Below are 15,809 nucleotides of genomic sequence, written 5' to 3'. Positions count from 1 at the left end.
GACATCGCTGGGGAAACACTAGCTAGATTCTTAATCTTCACCTCTCTTCTTCTAGGCTCCTTACAGAATCTTTCATGCCTTTAATTCTCTTTACTTCTCATCAAATAACATGACTTATTACAACTTACCTTGTCATTACTTTTTGTAATTTAATCTTCCAATAAACTTTGGGTATCTAATCTTGATGTAGCAAACCATGAAATCCTCAGCAATATATTTGCAAAACCACCCCAAGCATGGGTTGCATCTGCAAGTGTTTAATCTCAATTTATATTGTGAAGATTCTTATGGCTTCCCCTTCCAATCCCAACACGCTTTGACCTTGTCCCCAAATTCCAGAGGTGCTATTATCCATACAGACGTATGTTATAGATTCCAGAAGTGCTAGAAGATTCTGGAAGATAAGAGGAACTGAATTTATATTGCTCTGAAACAGGATGCACAGAAAAGCAAGTCTCACACCACTCCTCTTTCATGTCTAATGCAGCACAAGTGTATAGACAGCTCATCCCTGGAGCTCATGATAGCAGAGTTCCTTCTAGCCTACTTCTGTTGTAGTCAGCCCTAGCTACTATAACAAAATACCATAGACTGGGTGGTTTAAACAACACACATTTATTTCTCACAGTCCTGGAGGCTAGAAAATCCAACATCAAGATACCAGCAGATTCTGTTTGGGTGAGGGCTCTTTTCTTGGCTTGCAGACAGCCACCTTCTGACTGTGTCCTCACATGGTGGGGAGAGTGAGCTCTGGTCTCTTCCTCTTCTTATAAGGACACTAATCCAGTAATGGAGGCCCCGCCTTCATGCTCTCATTTAAATCTGCCAGAGGCCCCGCCTCCTAATAAATACCGTCACATTGGGGGTTAGGGCTTCAGGATATGAATGGCAGGGGCACATTCAGTCCATAGCAAATGCCCACCAGGGTCTGCTATACCAGATATTTTCTATTAAGTGGAGAAAATGTGGATAGTTTTCAGTACACATACAACCGTTTTGGTTTTGGGGGCCCAAACGAAAGGTGGTACAGAAAGTTTGTTTTCTAACCAGCTTATTAAATGAGTTTCAAGTACAGAGTAAAGAAAATTAATGTAACTAAATCTTGGGACATGATTTTACTGAGGATTGTCCAGGGTCTTTTGAGGCTGCAATTAGAGACTAGACCAGACCTTTCCATTCCTCATCTGCTCTGCTGGACTCCCGAGCACTGCCTTTCTCCAAAAAGGAAAATTAAAAACAAATTCTCAAGTGGTTTGATAGTAATTCAGCCCAGCAAATTTTACTTTCCATTAAAAGTCACCAGCTGTCATGTGCTTAGCTTTAAATGGAAATAACTTGCTCTCAAAGAACATTTTTCAGTTGATGTCACTTGTGAGTTTTATTTTCTCCTAATGAAAAATGGATTTGCATTAGTGCAAATTTGGTGACAGGAAACCCCTGGATGGAGGCCTGAGTTGGTGATCTGCCCCTGCCCTGAGGAAAGCTGATTACCGGCCGGCCAGCGTGGAAGATTGATGCTGCGGTCAGGAGGGCACTTTGGGGAACAGAGGGGAGGAGTGTTGATAATGGTCTGTCTTCTTTGCAGTGAGAGTCCCCACGGTGCTTCTTCCTTTAAAAAAAAAAGAAAAGAAAAGAAACATAAAAAATGCTTTTAAGTGTTGAGATTTTGGAGAGGGCAGTGAATATTTTAACGCGATTAATGTTTTTGAGGGAGGCAGCCCTTCTCAGCCTCTAATACTCCTGTGCTCAGAGCCTGTCACATCTGAGGCCTCATCCCTACAGAGCTCTCTGTGGAAGAAGCCTCTCTGTGGCCCTCCACTGTGTCCAGGTGCCTCCCAGAACCTCTTGTCGGTGGCAATTGGAGTGATCTCTTCATGACCCTCAAGAACAAAACAAAGAGAATCTCTTTTTTTTTTTTTTAATTTATTATTATTATACTTTAGGTTTTAGGGTACATGTACACAATGTGCAGGTTAGTTACGTATGTATACCTGTGCCATGCTGGTGCACTGCACCCACTAACTCGTCATCTAGCATTAGGCTTATCTCCCAGTGCCATCCCTCCCCCCTCCCCCCACCCCACAACAGTCCCCAGAGTGTGATGATCCCCTTTCTGTGTCCATGTGTTCTCATTGTTCAATTCCCACCTATGAGTGAGAATATGCGGTGTTTGGTTTTTTTGTTCTTGCAATAGTTTACTGAGAATGATGATTTCCAATTTCATCCATGTCCCTACAAAGGACATGAACTCATCATTTTTTATGGCTGCATAGTATTCCATGGTGTATATATGCCACATTTTCTTAATCCAGTCTATCCTTGTTGGACATTTGGGTTGGTTCCAAGTCCTTGCTATTGTGAATAGTGCCACAATAAACATATGTGTGCATGTGTCTTTATAGCAGCATGATTTATAGTCCTTTGGGTATATACCCAGTAATGAGATGGCTGGGTCAAATGGAATTTCTAGTTCAAGATCCCTGAGGAATCGCCACACTGACTTCCACAAGGGTTGAACTAGTTTACAGTCCCACCAACAGTGTAAAAGTGTTCCTATTTCTCCACATCCTCTCCAGCACCTGTTGTTTCCTGACTTTTTAATGATTGCCATTCTAACTGGTGTATTATCAGACTAACAAAGAGAATCTCTTGACTGAAGCTCCTTGAAGGCTGAACTAGTCCGTTATGCAGTCCTGCCTCTATGGCACCTCACGGGAGAGCCAGGACACTCAGGAGCCCCCTGCAGTGGGCCTGGCAGACAGAGGAGGCAGGAGGGCAACGCCTAGAACCCTCGGCTTTCCCTACTGGGAGCCCCTGGTCAGGGTGGGCAGGGCAGACTCTTCAAGAGTCATTCCAGCAGGGGCCTGACCCACTGAAAAAAATGAATGGAGAGACCAGAGACACTGGGTGCTGGTGGAACTAGGAAACAGAGAAAGGGAGAAGCCAACAGCCACAACATCCACAGGCCCCCAGACTGAAAGCTGGCAGTGTACTTAAAACCATGGCCTTAAGTGGGCTGTCTTGCCTCACCGGTCCCCTACATACATGCACACGCACGCACATGCACACACACACAGGCATCACACACCCACCTCTGGGGCACTGTCCATGAATACAGCAGCACTCAAACCTGGGGCTATACCCAAGTGCCATCCCAGCCTAGGCAAAGCTTCCCTCAACCCCCTGTCTCCATGCTCACAGCAAGGGCTTAGAAGTGTCCAAAAATTTTTGAATAATGTTCTTGACAGACACCAAAGCTTTTTCCTCCTCCAGAGCGTAGAAGGCTGGGGCTGCCCCCAGGGAAGTCTCCCCTGGCAGCTCCTGTCTGAGCAGCTGGGGCCAGCTCCAGGAACACTAAATTCTGGCTGCGTTTCCAGCCAAGGCCGGGTTACTTTAGAATCCCTCTTCTCCCCCCTTGTCTTTTCAAGCAGGAGCCAGCCAAGGTATTCGTCATGTTTCCAAGCTACCCTGCTGCTTGATTTATGTGCACGCAGGGCTGGGACGAAGATGCCAGAGCGGGGTGAAGGCTAACCCCGGGGGTGAGGGGAAGTGGGGTGCTGGACCCTCCCGTCACCCCAGGGGCCACTGAAAGGGTCACTGGTTTTTGTATCAACTCTGTTCAGCTCAAGGTTGGAGACCGTGTGGACTCCACAGCCCCGGGAGCAGAGGAACAGAGATAACATGCTCTCCAGCTCTCTTGCTCTTGCTCTGTTTTTTGTGTCTCACACTGTGAGATCTTGGCCATAAAAGGAATGAAGCTTTGCTTGCCCTCTCACTGGGCTTCTCCTAAAAGGGCTTTCCGAAAAATTTCCAGCCTTCTCCTTCGGGACACTGGATGTGGTCTCTTTGGCCAAAGAGAAAACGAGTAACAGACGAAGCCCTTGCAGATGAGGAGGCCAAAACCAAAATGTTAATCACCTCGAAATATGTGCGCTGCTCTCTCCAGTGCCTCGCTTGGCTCTCCTCAGAGGATCTTTGATGGGGGATTTTCCCCCTTGGGGTGGGGGATTTGCCATCAATATTTGGGAACATGTTTGAGGGTCCAACTTGCAATGACAGGATAATTGTCATTCAGTGTCTAACATGCCTGTTGTGGTGACTCTGAATGGTTGAAATATTGATTGCAGCTCTTGGTTAAACTAATACTCCTACAACACTCCCATAAAAGCTCAAGATGCTGTCATCCAAAATGAATAAAAATGCCTCTTTTTATTCCACTGCATATGAAAACATGAGATCATTGGAATATATTTAGAGTGAGATTTGGCAGCCTATACATGTTTACAATTCTTGGACTCGAAGCTCTAACGCAAATCAGAGGCACTCTTTTTCCTCTTCGCCTTCTTTTCTTTCTCTAAGAAGGTGAATGCTGATTCCAAGAGTTCATAATCCCTTTTCTTCGTATTACCCAAAGTTAACCTTGCTAAGAGACTAATGACATCCTCAGTTCCAATGGCCAGCTAGAAAGCCTGAGCCTTGACGTGTTAATGCAATGATTCAACCACTGACGTGGTTCCTCACCATCCATCACCCAAGGCAAAGCCTCCATTGAGCTTGAGAAGATTATCCAAAAGTCCTGCCGTTTCCTCAAGTCTTTGAATCATGACTCGGTCTGATTCTATTGGATAGACATCTGCAATGCCTTAGGGTCAATGACTCTTGTTATTGCATAGATTTTGGTTCCGTTCTGAGGGAAAGCATGGAATCCTTCCTCCAGGAGGAAGGCAGGAACAGCATGGAATCAACACAGAGGCTGCCTGTGCTCTCCTTCCTTGTACTACCTCATCTCTAAGGGGCTGGTGCTCGACCCTGACTACACATACGATCATCTGGACAGCTTTAAAAACACTGAGGCCTGGTCCCCAACCCCCAGCGATTCTGATTGTATTGATCTAGGGTACACCTGAGCACCAAAAGTTTTTTAAGGTGTTATACTCTATACTATTTATGTATTTTGTTTTTTGTTTGTTTTTTGAGATGGAGTTTCACTCTTGTCACCCAGGCTGGAGTGAAATGGCACAATCTCAGCTCACTGCAACATCTACCTCCTGGGTTCAAGCAATTCTCCTGCCTCAGCCTCCCTACTAGCTGGGATTACAGGCACACGCCACCATGCCCAGCTAATTTTTGTATTTCTAGTAGAGACAGCATTTCACCATTTTGCCCAGGCTGGTCTCGAACTCCTGACCTCAGGTGATCCACCTGCCTGGGCCTCCCAAAGTGCTGGGATTACAGGTGTGAGCCACCACACCTGGCCCCTAATTGTGTTTTTTAGAATTACATGTGCAGAGAAAAAAGATTTGGAAGAACAGTCACCAATATGTTGACTATCTCCAAGTAATAGAATTGAGAATTTTTATTCACTTATGTATTCTGGGTGTCCTGAAAAATTTTTTGCAGCAAAGGACATTTCAATGAAACAAATTGATAGTATAAAGGAGGGGAAATGCTATTTTCCACTTAAAAGGAAGGAAGTTCAGGATACTAAAAATAGAACTTTTCATCTCCCTCCCTAACCTGACTCTCCTCCTGCATCCCCAGTTCTGAAAATAGCACCAGGTTCTCCCCAGCCCACGTCCCACAGGCATCCCAGCCTCCTACCTTCCCTAAACCCATTCATCCAATTACTTACTAAGTCTCCACATGCAGCTTCCTTCATACTTAAAATTTCCTGACTCCTGTTCACACAGGTGCCACGCCCACTGCCTCTCAGTTTGGGTTTCCACTACCTTGCTTCCTACGGATGGGGCTAGGCTGGCTCCTCAGCAGGCTCTCTGCCTCCATGTGGGCACTCTGCAACCGTTGTGATCTTCCCTGAAACCCACATCCGCTCCTGCCACACGCCTGTTAAAAACCTGCAGTGGGGCTGGGCGCAGTGGCTCACGCCTGAAACCCCGCATTTTAGGAGGCCAAGGTGGGCGAATTGCCTGAGATCAGGAGTTTGAGACCAGCCAGGGCAACATGGTGAAACCCCGTTTCTACTAAAAATACAAAAATAAATTAGCTGGGCATGGTGGTGCATGCCTAATGCCAGCTATTCAGCTATTGAGGCATGAGAATTGCTTGAACCCGGGAGGCAGAGGTTGCAGTGAGATCCCACCACTTCACTCCAGCCTGGGCGGTACAGCAAGACTGCCTCCAAAATAAATAAATACAAATAAAAACCTGCAGCGGCCTCCTCATTTCCAGAGCACACTGGAGCAACTTGCATGGCTTCCAAGGCCCTCCATGACCCGACCCTGCCCACCTTCACAGGCTCTGGCCTCGCAGCCCTTGCCCTGCACCCTCCCACCCACCATGAGCAACAGCTGGAGGTGGCACATCTAAAGTCCCTCACATGCATCATTGTCTCCCTGACTCAGAGCCTTTGCCTGTGCTGCTCCCGTGCTTGGAATGCCCTTGCCTTCCCCATCCTGTTTCCCCCGGGGTCACCTCTGCCACTTTACCTGCTCCTCAACACAGTCTTTTGCGTGCTCCTGCATGCTTTCACGCCTGTGTCTTTGCTTAGCATTGGTGATTCCTCTTGTCTTTGTCTGTCTCCCCACTGCTGTCTGACTTCCTCGAGGGCCAGGAGCTTTCACCTGTGTCCGGGCACTGCCCATACTGCCTAGAATCTCCTAACCATTCGGTAAGTGAGTTAAGGACTGAGTGGATAATATTGATTCTTTACATTCATACAGGTCTGTATGATTTTTCTAAGTACTTTCTTATGTGTGTTTGTGGTTGGGTTTTGTGCCCCTGAAATTGTTTTCAGCAGTATTGCCTGCACCATCTGCATTCTCACTTGAGGCTGGCAGACAGGAGAGGTGGTGAAAGTGAGGTGCAGCGTGACCCGGAGGGGCCCTGCTGCCCAGGTCACACAGCTGGTGCCTGGAAGACCCAACAGCCCTCCGTCTCCACCTGTGTTCTCCCCCACACCCCATGTCTCCCATATGCCGGGTCCACTGCGCTGGATCTGGAGTCTGCAGTGGGTAGTTGCCCACGAGGAGATGGAGATTGTCAGCCACTTCAAATCCTGGCTTCCCCCTTTTCCTGTCATGCTTTTAAGCCAGGAGATACAGAGGAAACCACAGCGCTTGAGATGAGCTACTCAAGAGCATGCAGTCTTCTACCATCAACATTTTCTAGAGACGAAGCAGACTCAGTTTGTGTGGATTTCTCCTCTCTGGAGGAAATACAAATTCACTAATCCCTTCCATTTTAATCAAGCCTGGGAGGGAAGGGCTGCCAGGGGATCCTTTCCAGAATGTAGTCAGTGGGGAAAATGCAGAGCCCCTGCCTTCTGACTCGCCGGCCAGCAGACCACTTCCTGAGACGGTACACGACGCAATGGCTGAAATTGTGGCTGTGGCCCTGCCAATCAGCCAGATTCGGGAGATGTTTCTCTGGGGTAGAATGACATTAAAAGGGCCCTGTCCCTGGCACATCTAAAGTGATCCTCACCTGAGCCTTTCATTCAATCTCACTCAGAGAGGGCTCCTCGGCTACTCTCCACCCAAGCAGGGCCAGAGGTGCACTTTTGCCACCGTTTTCCCGAGAAGGTACCGGGGTAGGGGTGGGAGAGACTGGGAGGACTACCCCCCATTCCCCAATTTCTGCTCAGATTATCCTACAAGCTAGAGTGTGAACCCCTGGGATAGACACTGCCACCACAAGAGCAGAAAGTCACACAGCTGAGCTCAGTAAACTCTTAACCAGCAGCTACCATGTGCCAGATATTATGCTGAGAGCTGATCAGATAGGGATAAATTAGACATGGCTGACCAGGCACCTCACGCTTGTAATCCCAGCATTTTGGGAGGTCAAGGTGGGTGGATCACCTAAGGTCAGGAGTTTGAGACCGGCCTGGCCAACATGGTGAAACCCTGTCTCTACTAAAAATACAAAAAATTAGCCAGGTATGGTGGCAGGTGCCTGTAATCCCAGCTACTCCAGAGGCTGAGGCAGGAGAATCGCTTGAACCCAGGAGACAGAGGCTGCAGTGAGCCGAGATTGCACCGTTGCACTCCAGCTTGGGCAACAAGAGCAAAACTCCATCCCAAAAACAAAAACAAACAAACAAACAAAAAAATTAGACACAGCTCCTTGACCAGGCAAGAGAATGCACACATATACACAACCAAGATGTCCAGAAGATAGTGAAGAGATGTACAAATCAGGTGCTGTGGAAGTTCAGGAAAGACTGTTTCCAGTTGAGAATTCAGGAAAGGCTTCTTGGAGGAGGTGGCATTATTTTAGCTGGAACTTGAAGTGAGGGTAAAATTGGGGCAGAAAGAATTATTGCTTGAGGGTTTGTGGGGATGGGGTGGTAAAGATAGTAAAGGCTTCTCAAGCTGCAGTATCTGTGATTAGGTTGAGTCACGTGAAATTGCTGATAGTCTATCGGTATTGACCTACGATAACATCAACTTCAGATGGCCCAACATCATACTTCCTGGGTACAACATGGAAGTGAGAAAACACCGCTTGTAGAGAAAAACCCAGGCCAAAGAAGTTCAATGTCTGTCAGCAACTGGTAAACTTACACTAATTTTACCTTTTAATAATGTGTTGACAGAGATTGTCTAGGGATGACATTTTCTACTTTCTCAAAACAGGACTAGGCCGGGCACAGTGGCTCACGCCTGTAATACCAGCGCTTTGGGAGGCCAAGGCAAGTGGATCACTTGAGATCAGGAGTTTGAGACCAGCCTGGTCAATATGGTGAAACCCCGTCTCTACTAAAAATACACAAATTAGCTGGGCATAGTGGCGGGCGCCTATAATTCCAGCTACTCGGGGAGCTGAGGCAGGAGAATCACTTGAAACTGGGAGGCGGAGGTTGCAGTGAGCCGAGATTATGCCACTGCACTCCAGCGTGAGTGACAAAGTGAGACTCCATCTCAAAAAAAAAAAAAAAAGGACTGGTGTTATAGTTTGTCTATTGTCCAAAGACCAGTTCTATTAGTCTGTCCTCATGCTGCTAATAAAGACTTACCCAAAACTGGGTAATTTATAAAGGAAAGGGATTTAATCAACTCACAGTTCTACATGGCTCGAGAGGCCTCGCAATCATGGTGGAAGCCAAAGGGGTAGCAAGACACGTCTTATATGGCAGCAGGCAAGAGAGCATGTGTAGGAGAACTCTCCTTTATAAAACCATCAGATCTTGTGAGCCTTATTCACTACGATGAGAACAGCACAGGAAATACCCACCTCCATGATTCAATTACCTCCCACCGGGCCCCTTCCGTGACACGTGGGGATTACTACAGTTCAAGGTGAGATTTGGGTGAGGACAGAGAGCCAATCATATCACCAGTCCAAGTAAGACTTTGCACTTCACAACTGGACTGAATTTACAAGTCACAGGAAGGCAGTATTGTACCCCGAGTCTGAAATATTTGAGTCTACATTCCAATACCACTGCATATGAGCTGTGTGATCAGCTTCATAACTTTCTGAGGCTTGCTTTTCTCACCTGGAAAATGATGGTAAAAATAAGACTTCCCTTCCTCACAAGGTAGTTGAAACGATTAAATGAGACGGTGCCTGTACACTGCTTAACACAGTGCTGGCCTGTAGGCAGCACCCAGTAGCTGTTTGCAGAGTCATCATTTATGTCAAGAGCACAATAAGCACTGAGGGATGACCCCATGTCCACGAGTCACAAAAAGAGTTGCATCTTTTCGTCTTAGAGCCATAGTGTGTTTTGATGGAGGCAGCAGGACGGTGGCCTATTTGGGCACCTATTTTAGTCATAAGTAGAAAAGGGAGAAAGAAGACACAAGAAAATATGTGATGCTTGAGTTTCTCAGGTTAGAAGGACAAGAAGCTCCACATGATCCCATTCAGCCATTTAGTTGCTTTCAGCCTGAGAGCAAACCTGCTAAGGAATTTCATATTCCCAGGTCTCTCCTGGCAGGCACGCCTGGCTCAGAGGCAGATTTTTTTTTTTTTTTTTTTTTTTTGAGCAAAAGGGTTTCTGCAAGGTACCAAGTCAACCACCCTGGAGTGGTTCCCAGGAAAGCAGTGGTGATGGCTTGGGCACCAGAGGCTCGGGAAAAACAGGTGCTCGGCTTTCCAGGAAAAGAAATTTTGGCCACTCAGAGGGGAACCTGAAACCAGAGAGGGAAGGTAGCTGAAGCGCTATCCCAACCAGGCCTGGGACAGGCCAGGCGCCTGGGCAGGACTCCTCTCTGCTGCACCAGGCGGGCATGGGCGCTTACTTTTTTGGTTCCCAAAGCACTCTCCTGCTGGGGATGGCGACAGTGACCACCCTTAGGAAGACTGGCTTGCATCAATACGAATTTTTAAACAACACACAGCATTCTAAAGTCAATAGGGTTTGTGATGGGCGCTGCTCCGAGTAAGGAAGCGGGTGTGAGGGCACAGTCTCTGGCAGCCCCTCCTGACTGCTGCCTGTCCTTGGTGAACCGAGGGGAGGCAGGGCGTGCAGGGGCCAGCTCTGTCTTTCGATTCCCAGGGCTGACTCAGCAGGCATCTTCCCCTGTTTTTCTCTTCATCTTCCCTCCCCTCCCCTCTAACAGCAATTGGTGGAGCTGAGGGCAGGAAAAAGTTTTAAATGCTCTGGGACGGCGCTGTCTTTGGGAAAACAGAGCCTTGTAAAAGCCCCGAGAGCAGTTCTCTCTACGGCCCTAAAAATTTTCCCTGCACCTTGAATTTTTCATTCAAGTCACCATTTCCAGTCCTGCCGACAAGTCAGAAAATGGCTCTGACCGGGAGCAACAGCAGAGACACAGGGCGGCCCAGAGACAGCGTGGCCTGATGCAGGGACACCTTGGAGCCATCCCAGAGCCCTGGGGACCAGTTCACGCTGTGATATTGGTTCCTCCCTCCACAGTAGAGGCAGGCGCAGGCCAGAAATCCTGCCACACCAGAGTGGAGCTTCAGGCCTCAGCACATGAGGGGTCTTCTCTTTAATTCCCTGTCATCCGCACACGTCCCCTGCTGCCCCTCACCTCGCCTCATCCAGGGAAGCTCTGCAGACTTTTCCCTCTAACTTAGAAGATGGCATCAGCCGCCACTTGGTCCCACCATGACTGTCCTTGAGGCACAAAACCACCAGGAGAGATTAGTTCTGCAGAAGCTGAGAGAGGGTCCGGTCCACACCAGGCTCTCCTCATTCAGAAACGAGTGAATGTTCAGGCCCAACTCAAGGGCCTCAAACTGTGGGGGAGAGGATGGGAGGGGAGCACAAGGAGGGGCCCCATGGGGTCAGACACCTTTTCCTAAGGTGTTCAAGCACTGTCTGTGCTGGTAGCAGCCCCAGGAGGTGATATTTCAGTTGAAAACTGGAAACGAGCCAGGGTAAGGGCAGTGCATTTGCAGAAGACCAGGAGGTAGAAATTGTGACTGCTTTGGCATCTGGGTGAAAACAGGAAGTAACACAAAATGAGCCTGGAAAAAGGATGGGAGCAAGATCAGAGATGGACTCACGGTTGGGCACAGTGGCTCACACCTGTAGTCCCAGCACTTTGGGAGGCCGAGGTTGGAGGATTGCTTGAGGCCAGGAGTTTGAGACCAGCCTGGGCAACATAGCAAGACCCCATCTCTAAAAAAAAAAAAAGTTTTAAATTAGTGAGGTGTGGTGGCACATGCCTGTAGTCGTAGCTACTCAGGAGGCTGAGGTGGGAGGACTGCTTGAGACAAGAAGTTTGAGGCTACAGTGAGCTATGATTGAGCCACTGTACTCTATCTAGCCTGAGTGACAGAGCGAGACCCTGTCTCTAAAAAGGGAGAAAAAAAAGAAAAGAAATGGCCTCATATGTGGTGGTGTGCTGGTCAATGTTTAACAGGCTGTGGGCAAGGGGTGGCGGGGGAGAGTGCTGATTTGTAATGTTTGTACCAGTTTCTGTGGTGTTAATATTAGAATACCTCCCATTGTGGTTGACTTCACTCTACCAATGGTTTAATATCCGGCTCACCAAAATTCCTGCAAATTTAACAATCAACTTGCAAGCTGATAAGGGCTGGCTCGAACACACCTGCATCATATGTCACCTGTTACCTTTTCACCCTCTTCCTTGTCACAACATCCCTAAGCAGTCCTTGGAGGGAGGGGAACCACATTAATGAAGTCACTTCAGGCTGCTGCCACAAGTGTCTCAGTCTCACTCACCTCCCCCTGCCCATGACTGTTCCTTCTTTCTGTCCCTCATGGATGTGGCATGGACATTTTTCCTGGAGTTTCATAAAAACCACTCACGTAAGGCGTTTATAGTGTAGCCAACTTATAAAAACAAAGAAGGTTCACATCACAGCAATGCTAATCACATCAAACGAAATATTAAACACCCTATTAAATTTTTCCTTGGCCACTGACACAATCCTGAGCTTTGATCTTCTGCCATATTGCTTTCTCCCCCATGCTCTCCAACCTTGGTTGACCCTTTTCTCCTTGACACTCCCCTCAAAATACTTCTAGTCCATCATAGACAGCAATGCGGCCCTCCCTAGCCACCTCCGCCCTGAGTCCTGTGTCCACTCTCTCCAACCTTGATTGACCCATCTTCCCTTGACACTCCCTCAAAATACTACCATGGAGAGAATGTGGTCCCTAGCCACCTCCACCCGGTACACAGTCCTGCACTGTTCATGTCATATTCAAGGCGCTGCAAATCTGTAGAATTCCCGGGCATGGAGAGGAATACCAACTACTGTTTACAGCTGGCTCAATGCCCATTTATTAATCTTATGCATTTTTAACAATCATCACTCCTTAAACTATGAACATTACTCCAAATATTCACACACTACATAGCTAGTACATCAAACACGTATTTCAGACCAGGTCCCATTTCACACCTATTAGAATGGCCAAAATCCAAAAACACCAAATGCTGGCAAGGATGAGGAGCAACAGGAACTCTCATTCATTGCTGGTGGGAATGCAAAATGGTACAGCCACATTGGGAGACACTTTGGCAGTTTCTATAAAACTGAACATACTCTTTCCGTATGACCCAGCAATCATGCCTCCTGGTATTTACCCAAATGAATTGCAAATTAATGTCCATTTTTTTTTAAAAACTGCACACAGATGTTTACAGCAGCTTTATTCATAATTGCCAAAACTTGGAATCAGCCAAGATGTTCTTCAGTAAATGAATGGCTAAACTGTGGTATACCCAGACAATGAAATATTATTTAGTGATAAAAACAAATGAGCTGTCAAGCCATGAAAAGGCATGGAGAAGACTGCAAAGCCCATATACTGTATCATTCCAATGATATGACATTCTGGAAAAGGCAAAACTATGGAGACAGTAAAAAGAACAGTGGTTGCCAGGGACTAGGGGTGAGGGGAGGATGAATAGACGGAGCACAGAGGATTTTTAGGGCAGTGAAAATATTCTGTATGATACTATAATAGTGGATACAGGTGATTATACATTTTCCCAAACCCATAGAATGTACAACACCAAGAGTGAAAGGTAATGTAAACTATGGACTCGGTGATGACGCCGCGTCAGTATAGGTACCACTGTGATCTGGGAAGTTGACAGTGGAGGAGATTGTGTGTGAGGGCGGGGCATATATGGGAATTCTCTGTATTTTCTGCTCAACTTTGCTGTGAACCTAACATTGCTCTACAAAATAAAGTATATTAAAAAACAAAATTGGCCGGTCGCAGTGGCTCATGCCTGTAATCCCAGCACTTTGGGAGGCCGAGGCAGGTGGATCATGAGGTCAGGAGATTGAGACCAGCTTAGCCAATATAGTGGAACCCCGTCTCTACTAAAAATACAAAAATTAGCCGGGTGTGGTGGTGCGTGTCTGTAGTCCCAGCTACTCAGAAGGCTGAGGCAGAAGAATCACTTGAACCTGGGAGGCGGAGGTTGCAGTGAGCCGAGATCATGCTCCAGCCTGGGCGACAGAGCGAGACTCCATCTCGAGGGAAAAAAAAAATCATGACCAGGTGTGGTGGCTCACATTTGCAATCCCAGTACAGGACTTTGGGAGGCCGAGGCGGAGGGATCCCTTGAGCCCAGGAGTTTGAGACCAGCCTGGGCAATATAAAAAAGACCTCATCTCTTTTTTATTTTTTATTTTAGTTATTTATTTTTTGAGACAGAGTCTCGCTCTGTCGCCCAGGCTGGAATTTAGTGGCACAATCTCAGTTCACTGCAACCTCCACCTTCCAGGTTCAAGCATTCTCATGCCTCAGCCTTCCGAGTAGTTGGGACTACAGGCATGCACCACCATGCCCAGCTAATTTTTGTGTTTTTAGTAGAGACAGGGTTTCGTCACATTGGCCAAGCTGGTCTCAAACTCCTGGCCTCAAGTGATCCACCCGCCTCGGCCTCCCAAATTGCTGGGATTACAGACATGAGGCACCATGCCCAGCCAAGACCTCATCTCTTTAAAAAACAAAAAACAGCCAGATGTGGTGGCACAAGCCTGTGGTCCCAGCTACTCAGGAGACTGAGGTGGCAGGATCACTTGAGCCCGGGAGCTCGAGGCTGCAGTGACCCATGATCACACCACTGCACTCCAGCCAGGGTGACGGAGTGAGACCCTGTCCCTTTCAAAAAAAAAAAAAAAAAAAATCATGAATTTAGCCAATTGGATCTTCACAAATATTTAGCTTGATTGCAAACTTAAGCAAACACCTCCAACCAAACATTTAATTAAATTCATAAAGAGCAGCTCCTCTTAACTACTCTAAAGGTATTAAATATATAAAACTCAAAAAAAGTCATGATTCAGAACTGTTTAATACCTTACAGCAAAGCCTGTTATAAAAGTGCTAATACAGTGGATTTCACTTTGTTTTTTATCCTAAGTTCCACATCTTCCTGGGGTGCCAATTTTGACACCTTCCTAGGATTTCAGTGATTTTTACCAAGTAATATTTTTACCTTCCTAGGGTTTTTAACCATCTTACCAGACCACAAGAAGAAGAAAAAGAACCACCTCGAACTGCTGGGATTGCAAAGTCTGGGTGGTTGAACAGTTGATTCTGGGTAAGGATATGAGGCTGGGTTGCAAAATCCAAGACGATTCAAATAAGGAGAGCTCCCTTTTCATCATTAAACCTTGTTACTTCACTAAGACTTCTAAAGTCCACACCTTTTGGAAAGGTGTCTGGGTTTTGCAACATTGAATTTTCCCCCGGAATGAGATGAGTTCACATCTCACTTGGCAGCATTACACAGTCCATTGCCCTGTCATCATGATATATTGGTGACCTGGGCTGTTAGATTATTAAAAACGTGTGTGTCCTCATTGGTGTTGTATAATAATTTGTAGGGGCCATCGTGAAGTTTCATCAGCTAAGGGAGGAGGCATGGAGTCCGTGAAGTTTGTGCTTCTCTCCAGGCCCATTGGGAACACATGAGGGACTCTTCTTTACCCAGTTGTCATGTGTGGCCCCCAGGCCAAGAAACCCTGTCCTAGGACAGTGCCTACTTTTCCCCAAACAAATTGGCTGACTCGGAGTTCCCTGCATTTCTTCTTTCCTGCTTACACAGCAGAGACAAACACATATCTATCTTTATATGCAGATATGCAATTAACAAAAAACAAAAGACCTGTTCATAGGAAATGCCCTACTTATGAAAGTCAATACACAGCCAGGTGCGGGGGCTCATGCCTGTAATCCAGCACTTTGGGAGGCCAAGGTGGGTGGATCGCCTGAGGTCAGGAGTTCGAGACCAGCCTGGGAAACATGGTGAAACCCCGTCTCTACTAAAAATACAAAAATTAGCCGGGCGTGGTGGTGCATGCCTGTAATCTCAGCTACTCGGGAGGCTGAGGCAGAAGAATCGCTTGAACCTGTGAGGAGGAGGTTGCTGTGAGTTGAG

Source organism: Pongo pygmaeus, chromosome 1 (genome assembly GCF_028885625.2).
Source record: "Pongo pygmaeus isolate AG05252 chromosome 1, NHGRI_mPonPyg2-v2.0_pri, whole genome shotgun sequence".
Lineage (NCBI taxonomy): Eukaryota > Metazoa > Chordata > Mammalia > Primates > Hominidae > Pongo > Pongo pygmaeus.
Note: the sequence above shows the minus strand (reverse complement) of the source record.